A 15,290-nucleotide genomic window follows, 5' to 3' on the forward strand; every position below is an offset into this window, starting at 1 on the left:
ATTAATTTTAAACCTTGGCTTCTAGCATGGTCATATGCAGGGCATGTAAAAAAGATATGTTCCAAAGTTTCACTATGACCTAAAGTACATCTTAGACATAGTGGAGTGAAATACTGACCAATATTATATAGGTTTTTATTTATATTGGCATGACCAAATCATAATCTTAGAATGTTGATTATTTCCCATCTTTTCATTTCAACATTTTTGAACCATGTATATTTTGGTATCGTTTCAACAACCTCTTTATAACATCGGGCTTTATCTACTCCTATAAACAGATTATTACTTTTTGAGAAGTATAATTGTTTTTGGTACGCTTTGAAATCGTCTATGGATATATGTAATTGTTCTATTTTAGTGCCATATTTGATTGCCTCTTTTGCTAATTTATCAGCTTTTTCATTACCTGAAATACCTATATGACTTGGAATCCACTGCAGGACAATATATTTCTTCGATTCTCGTATTTTGAATATTATTGAGAAGATTAGATTTTGTTTCGATAAACCTTCGAAGCTGTTTGCTATAGCGCTTATTACTGCCTGCGAGTCTGTTAATATAACAAAATCATTAAAGTCTAAATTATTTATATATTCAATACATTTTAAAATTGCTATTAGCTCGGCTGTATAAATAGATGAATACGGGTTTAAAAAGGATTGACCTGATATATTAAGCAGCAGAATATAAAAGGCAGACCCCGTACCATCTTTTGTTTTTGAACCATCTGTGAAAACACACAGATAGTCTTTGTATGTCGTGTTAAATTTCTGTATTATTGCCTGCAAAATAACTTTTTAATTTTGAAGATTCTTATTAATTGTACACTCATTGTAATCTGTTATATTTATACTGGTGCTAGGTTTTTCATTACTGCCAATCATAAAAAGAGGTTCTTTAAAATCCCATTGATTTTTAGGTTCTTCATTAATAGAGAAAATAGGGTTCAACTGAGAAATGTTTTTAAATGATTGTAAAAATAAAGGTATCTTCTTCTTTTCCCAATACTGCATATCCATATATGTCGAGTTTAAGTACATCAAACCGAAATAAGCAAGATGTTTACATTGAGTAATAATCTTGTAGATTAATCTTTCAGTTAACATATTCCTTCTTAGACTTAAAGGTATTATTGCTGCTTCTGCATGCAAAGCTATAATGGGGTAGATCTGAATGCTCTAAGTGCAATTCTTAATGCTTGATTTTGAACATTGTCTAGTTTATTCAATTCAACTTTGGCAATTTGTCCATAAAGATAGCACCCATAATCTAACATACTTCTGATAAGACTTTCATAAATCTGCAGTACAAATTCTGGATGCGCTTCACTTGTTCTGCAACTAATTGGTTTCAATATATTTAAATCCTTTAGACATTGTTGGAATATTTTATTAATATGAGTTTAAAAAGTAAGCTTATTATCTATAAAAAATACCCATAATTTTCATTGTATCAACTACAGGTAATCTATGTTCCTTTATAATGTATTGTAGGTCAGGATCAACAACTCTTTTCCTGGAAAATATAATTATACTACTTTTCTGGACATTGAATTCCATGTGTACAATTTCAAAATATGTAACTAGATTGCGTATGGCTTGCTGCATTTGCGTGTGTACTGCATCATAATGTTTATTTGCAGAATACAGCAGAATATCGTCAGCATACTGTAGAGGTTTAATATGTGTCGGTAAAAACGAATTTATGTCATATATATACGGAAGAATTACAAAGGACTAAGAACACAACCTTAAGGTAAACCACTGTTACTAACTCTAGTGCGGGTAAACCTAGAATCAATGAAGCTTAAGTGCCTGTTGATAAGCCAGTTGTGGCAATAAACCAAAAATTTAGGTGGAATACCTAAATTAGACATTTTATTTATCAGTGCTGGTATAAAACATTATCATATGCACAGGATATGTCCAATGATGTAGCAACAGTAGTTTCTTTTCACGACAGGGCTATTAAAGTGTCTGTTATGAAAGTAATAAGATAATCACTGTAACCTTTCATTTTTCTAAATCCATATTGAGTGCTAGGAATTATATCAAATTTTTAATTAAGCCATTCTAATCTGTTTTTGATCATTGAGTTAAAAATTTTAGCAAAGCAAGAATCAATGAAATTGGTCTATGATTCCTCCAGATTTTAATCTTTAGCAGGTTTAAGTAGGGCAATGACCCTGATGTGTTTCCAAGTTGTAGGAATGTCAGTATATCCATTCTAGACACCATTAAAGATTTCTAGGAGCATGTTAAGGGCATTTATTGGCAAAAATTTAATCATTTTATAGGAAATCCCATCTAGGCCTGGAGATGTATTCTTTTTTTTACTCTTAATAGTTAGTTGTAACTCTTTTAACGTAAAGTTTGTTTCTAAAGGGTCATTTGATGATCTATATAATTTCATTTCCATGCATTGCATTTCATTAACATGGGGTACATAGTCTGAAATTATGTGTTTCATGAAACCCTCATCGTTATTATTTATAACAGCATCATTATGATTAATACTATTGTTACCTTTTAACTTCTTCACTATTTTCCAAGCTAATGTACTTGATCTTTTTTCCCCAATATCTTGGCATAATTTTTCCCAATTTAATTTCTTGGCCAACTGGATTTCTTCTCTAGCCTTTAATTGAGCTATTTGATATGCACGGTAGTTAACTGCATTCATTTGCTTATTGAATGTAATGAATGGTAGCCGTCTTTGGGCAACAGCCCGGGAACAACCGTTTGTCCACCATGGTTTTGGTGAAAAAGCTTGCCCTGAACTATTTGTGGGAGTTTTAACTTTGGAAATAGATAATTCACAAAACTGTGTAATAATATTATAGAGTTCACTAATTTTATGTTCAGGAGAGATTGGTTGTAGCTCTCTAATGTTTGTTTCAATAGTCTTAGTGAAAAGTGATCAGTTTGCTTTTTTTTTAAACTAAATTTGTTGTTATTAATATTATTTACTAAAATCTGGATTATACTGAAATGTAAGATTTGACATATTAAATTGTATACTTATAGGTAAGTGATCACTACCCATGGATTCCTTACATATTTCCCATTTTTCTAGTAAAGCACGCATATTTGGTGACACAAAAGATAAATCAAGGGTAGAAGCATGATGATCTAAGGAGGGCATTGTAGTGTGACTGTAATCATTAAGCAAAATAAATAATGAATTGTTATATTCATGAAAAATATCATTTCCTCTTGTGTTAGGAATAATTGCTCCCCAGTAGGGATGACGAGCATCCACACATAATAATGTAAAACTTTGATATTGATTGAATAAGTATTCTTGCCAAAAACTTCTTTCAATTTTATTTGAAGGTTTACAATATACATTGTAAATGTAAATAGGTTTCTTAAAATGAGTTATTTTAATACAGATTAACTGTATTATATTGTTTTTGTAGCTAGATATTTTTGTATGTGTAACGGACTTATGTAAAATAACTGCAACACCACCGTATCCATCAATTAAAACCTTTTTTGAGAATATTCTTAGCCCAATAGTAAAACTTCTGATTCTTTTCTGTGACTCATGTGCAGGCCAGAACAAGAATTTTACTGTTATGCGTTTTTTACACTACACAGTTAATAAACTGAAACGGTTTGAAACCGTAAAAGTAGTTTTCCCTATAAGAGGCCATTCTTATATGGAGTGTGATAAGGATATGACCCTTATCAATGCAAAATCACACCGAGAAACCTGATTACTGGAGAAACGTCATTAAATATAGCAGAATCAAACCTTCGTATTTTACTGTCATTGATTGTGCCAAAGAAGTCAAATTTGAAACTTGGACAGACGTTTTATCTGGGATTTATGTTAAAAAGTGCCCTATTCCCACACGTCCAATCAGAGTTTTAAAAGTTGACCAAAATGAACCAAGGTTTGTGCTACACAAGACAAACTACTTTGGAAGGTATTTGAAAGCGGTTTTTGTTGGGAACCAAGGCACAAACAAAAAGAACTCAAGAAGGACTATGAACCAAAATGACCTAAAAGAACTTTACAATGAAAAACTGCCTAGTAAACCACCAAAAGTGAAGGACCTACTTCATTTAAAACAGTTCCGGACAATAGCAAACTCTCAAACATTTTATGATTCCCTGGCTCCTGTCCTTGAAGTGGATGAAGAAGAAGAAGAAGATGCCGTTGAGTATGCAGACGACCCACCAATTGATGAAGCCCAGTAACCGGCAAAAACGATCAAGGTCCTGACATTATTTTGTTTTGGAATTATTTTCTCATTTTCAGTTACGTGAAGTGCATATTTTTGTTTGTGAATTTGTAATAAATAATGTAATAAATCATAAAAAGATTCAAACAATGTTTTATTCCTATTCTTACGTTACTTAATCGACTTCAAACTTAAAAACTTAATACTGAATTTTTTTTCTGTTGGACAACGATCGTTCTTCCCCGTGGCCCTTCATATATAATTAGGTATATATAAAATAGGCCAAATAGTTTGGGCCTCCTATTGAAACTTGTTTTTAAACCATTCACGGTTTCCTCAAACATGGCTGGAAGCAGAGTATTGGAACAGTATGTCATAGAGGGGATTTTGTTAGTGGGAGCCACAGTATTCATTAAATCTTTAATCCCCTGGTCTTCCACTATTGTAAATTGCTAAAATCCCAGACTATCATTTTAAAAATTGTTGTATCAATTTTAGATTTTTCAGAGATAGTCATTGTTTTATGTAAGTAAGCAGTTATTGACAATTCTTGTTTTGCCGACGAGGAGGGTTTAGGGTCGGTTTCTGTAATTTTAAACCTGAGGCTGTAATGGGGTTAGATATTCTAACGAACTTGATGGTAAGTGTAGATGTTTAAAGGTCGAAATAGGCTGATTATCTTTAGAATTTAAGATTATGACTGGCGTATCATCTGAAATTTGTACCTGTTCATGTGGTGGCTGATGAACTTCAGATGAGGAGACAGGGACAACTGTTGGGCGCTTCCGCTGCAAGTCCTTTTTAGGTTTGGCACAGACCCTTTATAGGACAAACTGGAATTATAAATATTGCACTCGGCGATTTCACTGTTGACATGACTAAACAATTTCTATCAATCAATTTTCTTTTTCCGTTTTGCATCCATGTTTAGTTTTCTTTAATACAAGATATTTATTACTCACTAACTTATTCAAGAATGTAACACTGACACCAGGGTTGATAAATGAGTTACATTGTGAAGTAGCAATATTTTCCAGTTGGAACGTTACGATCGAGTTATTTATTTTATATCCGTAAGCCTCAAATCATTATTTCAGTATTAGTGAGAATATGAGTTCTTCAGGACTAGTAAAGTAATCATTACTAGAAAATATCTGTATTTTGTAACCATATAAAGTACATATAGGATACAAAGTATCTGTCTTCAGTATTTTTGGTTCTCAATACCGTTACAGATACTGGAGAATAGTAACCGTTACAAAGTACTGATTACTGAAATACCGTCTCTACTCTACTTAGAGTATTCAATATTAGTGTATTCAATATGATTAATACATTCTAAGAAACTACTGGATGATAAATATTGTTGTTCTTACGTCATTTATGAAGAATCAAAATAAACTCAAGTAAAAGGTAACTACTACTAATTACGTGTAGTAATTAAATGATTTATTCTAGAAAGTTACTCCTTGTACTTTACTGTATTAAAATAAATCTTAATTTTACTCACTCAATTTATGTATAAACTTCACTTTTTAACGGGCAAAACGGGGCATTTGGTATAGCGAGCAACATGGTAATACATCATATGTGAGGAATACTGTTTTAGTAATAATCTATACACAAAAGATTTTCAAAGACAATAACATAGGTTGGTATTTTTTACATTTTTTATGACTAATGTAAAACAGCTCATACCTATAAAAGACTAAATATTCACAGCTTGTGCAAGCGTACCTTTAAAGTGGTCGTGCTCGCTTATGCCTTGATGGATTCCTTTGAAACTAGTAGAGTAGAGTGGGGCAAAAGTTCGTGGCGGGTAAAAGTTCGCACTGGGGTAATTTTAGTGTTGTGAGAGTTGCAGTTGGCCAACTTGCTCATCAGTGTAATGGTCTCAAAGTAGTAGCTGCGTCAACGTAGTTTCGTACTTCCAGATACCTTGATAATACAACTATGAGGTAAGTTACAAATTAATACTTTCTGATGGAATATTTCGAGTTTTTGCAAACAGTTAATTAGACTGATAACATTTACTTTTCAATTAAAACCGCATATAATCTGAAAGCACAGTGAACAACGTGTACAGTGATGCTATTGACAGTTCTCAATTTCTCCGCTAGATTGTAGCACTAAGCAAATAATGTAATTGCAGGATGTGGGGCAAAGATTCGCACTGCGCGGTGCGAACATTTGCCCAACCACCGTGATATAGTTACTTGTTTAAAAAGAACACTAATAGGTCTAATATTCTTAAGGGAATAAAATATTTCTTTATTCCCAAAGCAACTAATTATTTTAATTTGTTGAAAATATATTATGTTTGATTATTTTTAGGCTCCAATACTAAAAATTTCAATTTTTTCCCCAGAAATTACAAGAGAAAAACTGATCGGAAAACAATAACTGAAGGAATGCTACAAATAGCACGACAGAAGTTAGAAGCTGGTATCTCTATAAGGCAGATAGCGAGGGAGTTTGGAGTATCGGATACAGCTTTACGGAAACGTCTGAAACAGGTAGTCATTTCGTTAATAATTTTGATTATATTAATTAGATCTACATGCGATATCCCACTAATTTACTAACTACAATTACAATTTATTTACTAATTTACAAAAAATGTTCAGGCCGAGATAAAACTAGGTACCGAATACAGCCAAATGACAAAAGTTTTTTTTTAGGGCTTTGGAGTAAGTAAGCTGGGGCGCTTCGTGTCAGTCTTCAATGAGGAACAAGAAAAAGAATTGGCGGAGCACTGTAAGAAGTTAGACACATGTTTTTACGGACTCACCTTCAAAGACCTTCTTCGATTGGCATATGAATATGCTGACACCAACGGGATACCACATCCCTTCAACAAGGAAACCAAACAGGCAGGTAAAGATTGGGGTTTGAGTTTTTTAAAAGGTCACAAGTTGAGCCTTCGCACACCAACAAAGACCAGTATAGCTAGAATCATGGGCTTCAACAAGCCTCAAGTGGATCTTTTTTTTTCAAACCTTGAAAACCTCTTGATGAACTACAAATTTCCTGCTTCCCGTATTTTCAATATGGACGAAACAGGAATGAGTACAGTACCCGACAAAACACCCAAAGTTGTTTCCATTCAAGGAAAAAAAGGTGTCGGCAAAGTTTCGTCTGCAGAAAGAGGTCAGTTAACCACTGTCATATGCTCAATGAGTGCTAGTGGAAATTACATACCCCCTGCCATAATCTTTGCCAGAAAAAGGGCCAAACAAGAGCTCATGAATCGAGCTCCTCCTGATTCAATTATGATGTGTTCCGATTCTGGGTACAGTAATTCCGATCTGTTTACCGTTTGGTTGAAACACTTCCAGAATCATGTTGCATCAAATGAAACAAATCCAGCTCTATTAGTCCTGGATAATCATGGATCGCATATCAGTATTGAAAGTATTGAATTTTGTAGGCAGCACAGTATCCATCTTCTCTCTCTACCACCACATAGTAGCCATAGGATGCAACCTCTTGACAGGAGCTTCTTTAAGTCTTTGAAAGATTTTTTTTCCCAATCTTGTGACAAATGGCTGTTGAATCATCCAGGTAGAGTAATTACCCAGTTCCAGGTCGCAGAGATCTTTGCTGAGGCATATGAAAAGAGTGCTAGTATGGGAAAAGCGTTAACTGGTTTTAAGGTTTGCGGCATTTTTCCTTTCAATAAAGATATTTTTTCTGAGGAAGACTTCCTCCCAAGTAGTGTTACAGATCAGCCAGTGGAGGAAAATAACCCAAGCCAAGCGTGTGCAGATGAGTCTGGTGCTCCCGATGAAGTCCTGGAAGAGGATGTTGTTGATAATTTCTGCTCAGTTAATGCTGACCATCAGGTCCTCGCAGAAAATGATGTAAGGAACTTTGCTAGAAGTGATAAAAATCTTATTAAACCTAAGATAGCTGAGCAAGAAACTTCTAGCAACACACAGTCAACACCGATCAAGAAAACTACACCCAAAACCAGTCAAAAAAATCAAAATCGTTGGGTGTCCCCACAAATGATAACACCTTTACCGAAGCGTACAGGCGTCCAGAAGAGAAAAAGTAAAAAAAATGAAATCTGAAATATTTACAAGTTCACCCTTTAAAAATAAGCTTCTAGAAGCCACAGAGATAAAAAAGGAGGCGTTGAAAGAAAAAGCTAGAAAGAAATTGTTGAAAGAAGAAAAGGGGAAACCCCGTGCTAAAGTCCCAACTAAGAAGCCCATTTCGTTAAATGTAGACCTAGAGCAGCCTTCAACCTCATCACAAAAAATTAAGTGCCCAGCTTGTGACGAAGAATACATAGATCCTCCGACTGAAGACTGGGTTCAGTGCTTTTCATGTGGATCATGGTGGCATGAGGACTGTTCAAGCTACGAAGGTGTAGGCCAATATATTTGTGACCACTGCTAACTTTTAAAGAGGTTGTGATACAGTTTTTGTAATCAGGTTGTAACTTTGTATCCAAAATAATATCTACCTAATAATAGATACCTTTGTATTTTCTTAATATGTATAGACTAATAATATGTGTTGATTTATTACTAAGACAACAAATTCAGATTAATTATTATTAGTAAGTAATGTAAAAGTAATTAAGTGTAAGTTCCACTATAGTTAGTATAAAATAGTTTAATTTTTTATAATTTAAGTATTAATTTTGTTTTTTAAACTTCTCCATTTTGTATTTGAACCTAAAATTAACTTTGAGTTTGTAATCAATACACAAATTTTCAAAATAAAAAATGCGTACTTTTGCCCCAACTAAAGCGGACTTTTGCCCCACTAGCGGGGCAAAAGTTCGCATTTTAACTTTTTTTTAGATTTTCATTTTTTAGCAGGTTTTTATTAGAATATTTTTATAAAAACATGTCATAAAAACATCTTAACCTTACTGTATGCAAAATTTTGTTTTTTTTAATAATTTTACTTGTCACAGGCTGCCGTCAAACTTTAAGTGCAAGCTTTTGCCCCACTCTACTCTACCATTGGAATTACAATAAAATTTTCCAAATAGTTGGCGTGTAGTATAGTTTTTATAACTATACTGGTTTTTTGTTATTTGACTTTAAACATTTTTTAACAAACGCCATTTTGTTAATATTAACCCTTCCCGGGTCAATGACGGTTATATACGCCTAACTTAACTTTTCCCGGAGGTCATATGCGTATATTTACGCATACACCTATTTTGGCCAAGTGTCAAATGCGTGTATATACGCATAATCATGTTTATGAATATCCTTATTGTTGGCAGTAAATGTTGTCAGCTATTCCAGCTAATCGGGAACATAATATAAGTAGTTTGGCGGCAGTATGGTTGGGGGGGGGGTTGCCGGAGTGGCTTGAGCTGCTTGGGGGAGGGAGGGGCTTTAGCGGCAACTTAATGAAGGTCATTGTCGGTTGCCTCTTTGTTTACTGAGTCGCTCTCCACTCGGCGTACTGAACTGAAGTTGTTAGATTGTTTCATACTCGATCATACCTATTGAATTGATGTAGATTAAATTTATAATGTACGTTGCCTTAGAATAAGTCATGAATATTTTAATCCTATATCCCACCCGGTTGTACTCTAAAAAGTAAATTCGCAATCAGTTCTGTAGTTATTGAATGAAGTAGTTTGGTGGCAGTAAGGTGGGGGAAGGGTGTGTGCCGGAATGGCTCAGGCTGCTTGATGGGGGAGGGGTTTTAGCGGCAAGTCAAGGCCATTGTCGGCTGCCTGCCTCTGTTTTTCAGTCGCTCTGCACCCTGCGTACTGAACGGTTGTTTTTGTGTTGCTGTATTGCATAATGGCGGGCAACCCGGACGATGGTGACATAATTGACTGGCTCGACAGGTCAGTATCAGAAGGTGATTTTCATTATGAGTCTAATGGTGATGAAGACATGGACGATGATGAGGATAATGGGACTGGACTAGAGGGGATAGGAACATTGAGTGCAACCGAAGGAAGTGGGGATGAAGGATCTGTTGCCGATGCCGCTAGTGCAACAAATGGGGAACAAAGTGATGTGGTGGGTGATAACAGTTCTGACAATGATGTCACTCCTGATGTGTGGGTTGGCATTACAAATGATGACAATGGCCCAGTAAGTACCATTCAGTCTAAAATTGTAGATCCTGGACCTGTTTTACCAGAAAGCTTTGATGAAAATACCACTCCTTTAGAGTAGTTTAGTTTATTTTTCGACGAAATACTGTTGGATGAAATATGCAAAGAAACAAACTTGTTTGCTAATAATCGCAGAGCTGGAGTTACCAGCCCCAAAAGTCGGTTCAAAAACTGGACTGACATGAAAGTAACAGATCTAAAAGCTTTACTAGGAGTGATTTTGAATTTGAGTATTCATCCTAGGACTGCAATGAAAGATTATTTTTCTGTCAAATGGGTTGACCGAATGCAGTTTTTGGAGATGTTTTCTCTCAACAGACATTTTTATTGTATTTCTGGAACTTGCATTTTTCGCACGAAGCTGGTACCGCTCGTGATTTGAAAATAAGATCATTGGTTAATTACATGAAGGAAAAGTGCATGCTTTCATACAACCCATCTTGTCATATTTCAGTAGACGAAAGCACAATTTCATTTAGGGTCAAAGTCGTTTTTAGGGTGTATAACCCCAAAAAACCGGTCAAGTTTGGCCTCAAAGTCTATGTCCTCTCTGATAGTAGTAATTGGTATATAAACAACTTTATACCATACATGGGTAGACAAGAAATCATTCTAGGGTCTCAACTTCTGAAAACCACACAAATTGTGTCACAATTGTGTGAATCTGTAGTAAAAGATGACAACAACAAACCAATAGGTCATCACGTTTACGTGGACAGGTATTATAATAGCCCACAACTTGCTGAGGAACTTGAGAGCAAGAACATGTATGTGACTGGTAATGTTATGCAAAATCGCCAAAATATGCCAAAGTTTCAAACTAAAAAGATGAAAAGTGGAGACCTTCAAGCATTTAGAAAGAAAAATGTCGCTGTTCTTTGTTGGAAAGATAAATAGCTGTTACAATGTTGACTACAAAACACAAGGCCCGTAAAAAAGACATGACACCAGTTCCAACTAGATTTCCTGACCAGCCCCCAATCATGAAACCAAACTGCATAATTGATTACAATAAACATTTGGGCGGAAATGACAGGAGCGATCACTTTATAATCAACTATCAGTTCATTCACCGCAGCCGAAAATGATACCGAAAAATGTTTTTTTTTTTTATACTTGAGGTAGGAGTTGTGAATTCCTATATTCTGTGTAAAGAAAAACAAACAGCTTGTGGAAAAGTGCCCATTACGCACAAGAAATTCAGACTAAAACTAATTGAACACCTTATGTCTGACCGTGTTGCTGCTAATTTCAATCACCCTGAAAAGAGAAGATCTGGGAGACCACCAAGTGCCGAAGCAAAAGAACCACGGCTAGACGGAAAACTTCATCTCATGGGAAGAGACGCAAAGGGATGACATGTCTGCTACAAAGAAAATCTGCGAAAAGAAACGATCTATTTTTGTAAAACGTGTGTCAACAAACCGTGTTCCTTCACCCAGATAGCTGTTTCGAAGTGAAGGTGTATTAAAATATCTGTCGTATTAAAACCCGTCCCCCTCGAGGATTGACGGTCGGAGTGCTCTAACAATCTCTCCTGGGAATTCTGTGTCCTGGCAAGAGATAGTTATATTCTATTTGAAAAATACACTGCACAAAATTGTAACACATGGTAATCCAATGGTTCGTCTTCTGATAACTTTTCTAATCATTTTTAACAAATAAATAAATCTACTTTTTTGTTCAAAATCTGTAAGAAAACTCCCCGGAGGAAAACCATACCGCTACGAAATTTTCAAATGGCATCCTTTATCTTGTAAACTTGGAAAAAAATGAGGCGTGTCGGAAGATTTTTCTTTAATCGTTTTCTTGACAATCTTATGTAATTAGCGTCTCAAAGCCAACACATTTAAAATTTTTATACAGTTTTTAAAATATTCTGAAAAATAAGCTATAAGTGCCAGATTTTTAGAGTAGCATTTATAAAATTAAAATACATAACAAACGTTTATTACATATTTCTACCACATTTACCAACCAAAATAGAAACAATTTAAACTATCAAAGTTCCGTTAAAACTAACTGTCTAGGAGTGAAATATTCTTAGATTGATTGTCAAATGTGACAGGCTAAAGGTAATCCGTTGTTATTGCGAACGAGAATAATTTCAGACTATCTACTCTATACGTATATTATTCAGGTATATCCCTACCGTATAACTGTCTAGGAGTGAAATATTCTTAGATTGATTGTCAAATGTGACAGGCTAAAGGTAATCCGTTGTTATTGCGAACGAGAATAATTTCAGACTATCTACTCTATACGTATATTATTCAGGTATATCCCTACCGTATAACTGTCTAGGAGTGAAATATTCTTAGATTGATTGTCAAATGTGACAGGCTAAAGGTAATCCGTTGTTATTGCGAACGAGAATAATTTCAGACTATCTACTCTATACGTATATTATTCAGGTATATCCCTACCGTATAACTGTCTAGGAGTGAAATATTCTTAGATTGATTGTCAAATGTGACAGGCTAAAGGTAATCCGTTGTTATTGCGAACGAGAATAATTTCAGACTATCTACTCTATACGTATATTATTCAGGTATATCCCTACCGTATAACTGTCTAGGAGTGAAATATTCTTAGATTGATTGTCAAATGTGACAGGCTAAAGGTAATCCGTTGTTATTGCGAACGAGAATAATTTCAGACTATCTACTCTATACGTATATTATTCAGGTATATCCCTACCGTATAACTGTCTAGGAGTGAAATATTCTTAGATTGATTGTCAAATGTGACAGGCTAAAGGTAATCCGTTGTTATTGCGAACGAGAATAATTTCAGACTATCTACTCTATACGTATATTATTCAGGTATATCCCTACCGTATAACTGTCTAGGAGTGAAATATTCTTAGATTGATTGTCAAATGTGACAGGCTAAAGGTAATCCGTTGTTATTGCGAACGAGAATAATTTCAGACTATCTACTCTATACGTATATTATTCAGGTATATCCCTACCGTATAACTGTCTAGGAGTGAAATATTCTTAGATTGATTGTCAAATGTGACAGGCTAAAGGTAATCCGTTGTTATTGCGAACGAGAATAATTTCAGACTATCTACTCTATACGTATATTATTCAGGTATATCCCTACCGTATAACTGTATAGGAGTGAAATATTCTTAGATTGATTGTCAAATGTGACAGGCTAAAGGTAATCCGTTGTTATTGCGAACGAGAATAATTTCAGACTATCTACTCTATACGTATATTATTCAGGTATATCCCTACCGTATAACTGTCTAGGAGTGAAATATTCTTAGATTGATTGTCAAATGTGACAGGCTAAAGGTAATCCGTTGTTATTGCGAACGAGAATAATTTCAGACTATCTACTCTATACGTATATTATTCAGGTATATCCCTACCGTATAACTGGCAGAGGATGAGCGGTACCATTTGACAATTCCGGTACATTTTCTCAGATATTTTGCATCTCCAGTCTGCAAGAAAAGCATTCATTGGAGAGCATCCTGTAAAAAACATTGTTTGCTATGCGAGAAATATTTCCCCTCTTACACCGATGCTAATAAATTATAATACACGATAGTACGATAAAACAATCGTCATGCTGAACGCTCTCGCTTTTGTTAGACAAAATTAGAATCGTAGAAAAAGAGGCGTGTATCAATCGTAGTTATTAAGCCGAGGACTTCTTGTAATGTTAATCTAATTATTATTTATGTAATCAATTATAAAGTGTACCTCAGTTGTAGCATGTTATTTTTTATTATATCCAGCCAGCAGTGAAGTTGCACGCACTTTACCATTCAGATGGAATGGATTTTATTTTAATTTTTATCCAAAAATATTTTGCATACTTTCAATGTGTTCAACTTGGCTGATTAATATTGAGAATGTAGAAAACGAATAAAGAAAATGGTTCTAATAAACGCCACTTTTTCTTTTTTCTTCCAAGTTTACAAAAGGAACGATGTCATTTGATCATTTCGTGGTGGCGTGCTTTTCTCCCGTTTAGATTGCTTATAGATTTTGAATACAAAAAGTAGATTTCCTCATTTGTTAAAAATGAGTTGAAAAGTTATCAATGGATGTGATATTGGATTACCTTGTATTACAATTTTGTGCAGCGTATTTTACAAATAGAATATAACTATCTCTTGCCAGGACAGAATTCCCAGGAGAGATTGTTAGAGCACTTTGCCCGTCAATCCTCGAGGGAACGGGTTTAATACACCAGGATGGAATTCAACGTGGAACGCCTGAAAGTCATACAATTGGGGATGTACCTCAAAACAACAGGGATATCCCTCTCTTTCCGTCACAATTGATAGTCCCATGTTACATTCAGTCTTTAGTAGCTAGATAAACACTACGATATTCTTAGGTAAACAATAATGAAGCGAATTGTCATTTCAAGCGTGCACTATGATATTATCATGGGTATAAATTAGGTTCAAACATACTTAACATGTCTCGTTTGAACTATTTTAAAACTTTTAATGTATTCTTATATGTGTATTCTCCTTATGTGCGTTTATTCTGACACAATGCAATTGATACGTTAGTGTTTATTCATTGAAAATAATTTAAAATAAAATGTAATAAGCTTTTTAAACTTACGAAACACGGAATTTAAAATGGATCTGCTACTTGTGACAGGCGGGGAGTGATAACCCTCTTGTATTGAGGCATAACCCCAATTGTATAATTTTCAAGCGTTCTACATTAAATACCATTCTGTCGTATTAAAATCCGTCTCCCTCGAGGATTGACGGGCAAAGTGCTCTAACAATCTCTCCTGGGAATTCTGTCCTGGCAAGAGATAGTTATATTCTATTTGTAAAATACGCTGCACAAAATTGTAATACAAGGTCATCCAATATCACATCCATTGATAACTTTTCAACTCATTTTTAACAAATGAGGAAATCTACTTTTTGTATTCAAAATCTGTAAGCAATCTAAACGGGAGAAAAGCACGCCACCACGAAATGATCAAATGACATCG

The sequence above is a fragment of the Homalodisca vitripennis genome, chromosome 3 (assembly GCF_021130785.1).
Source record: "Homalodisca vitripennis isolate AUS2020 chromosome 3, UT_GWSS_2.1, whole genome shotgun sequence".
Lineage (NCBI taxonomy): Eukaryota > Metazoa > Arthropoda > Insecta > Hemiptera > Cicadellidae > Homalodisca > Homalodisca vitripennis.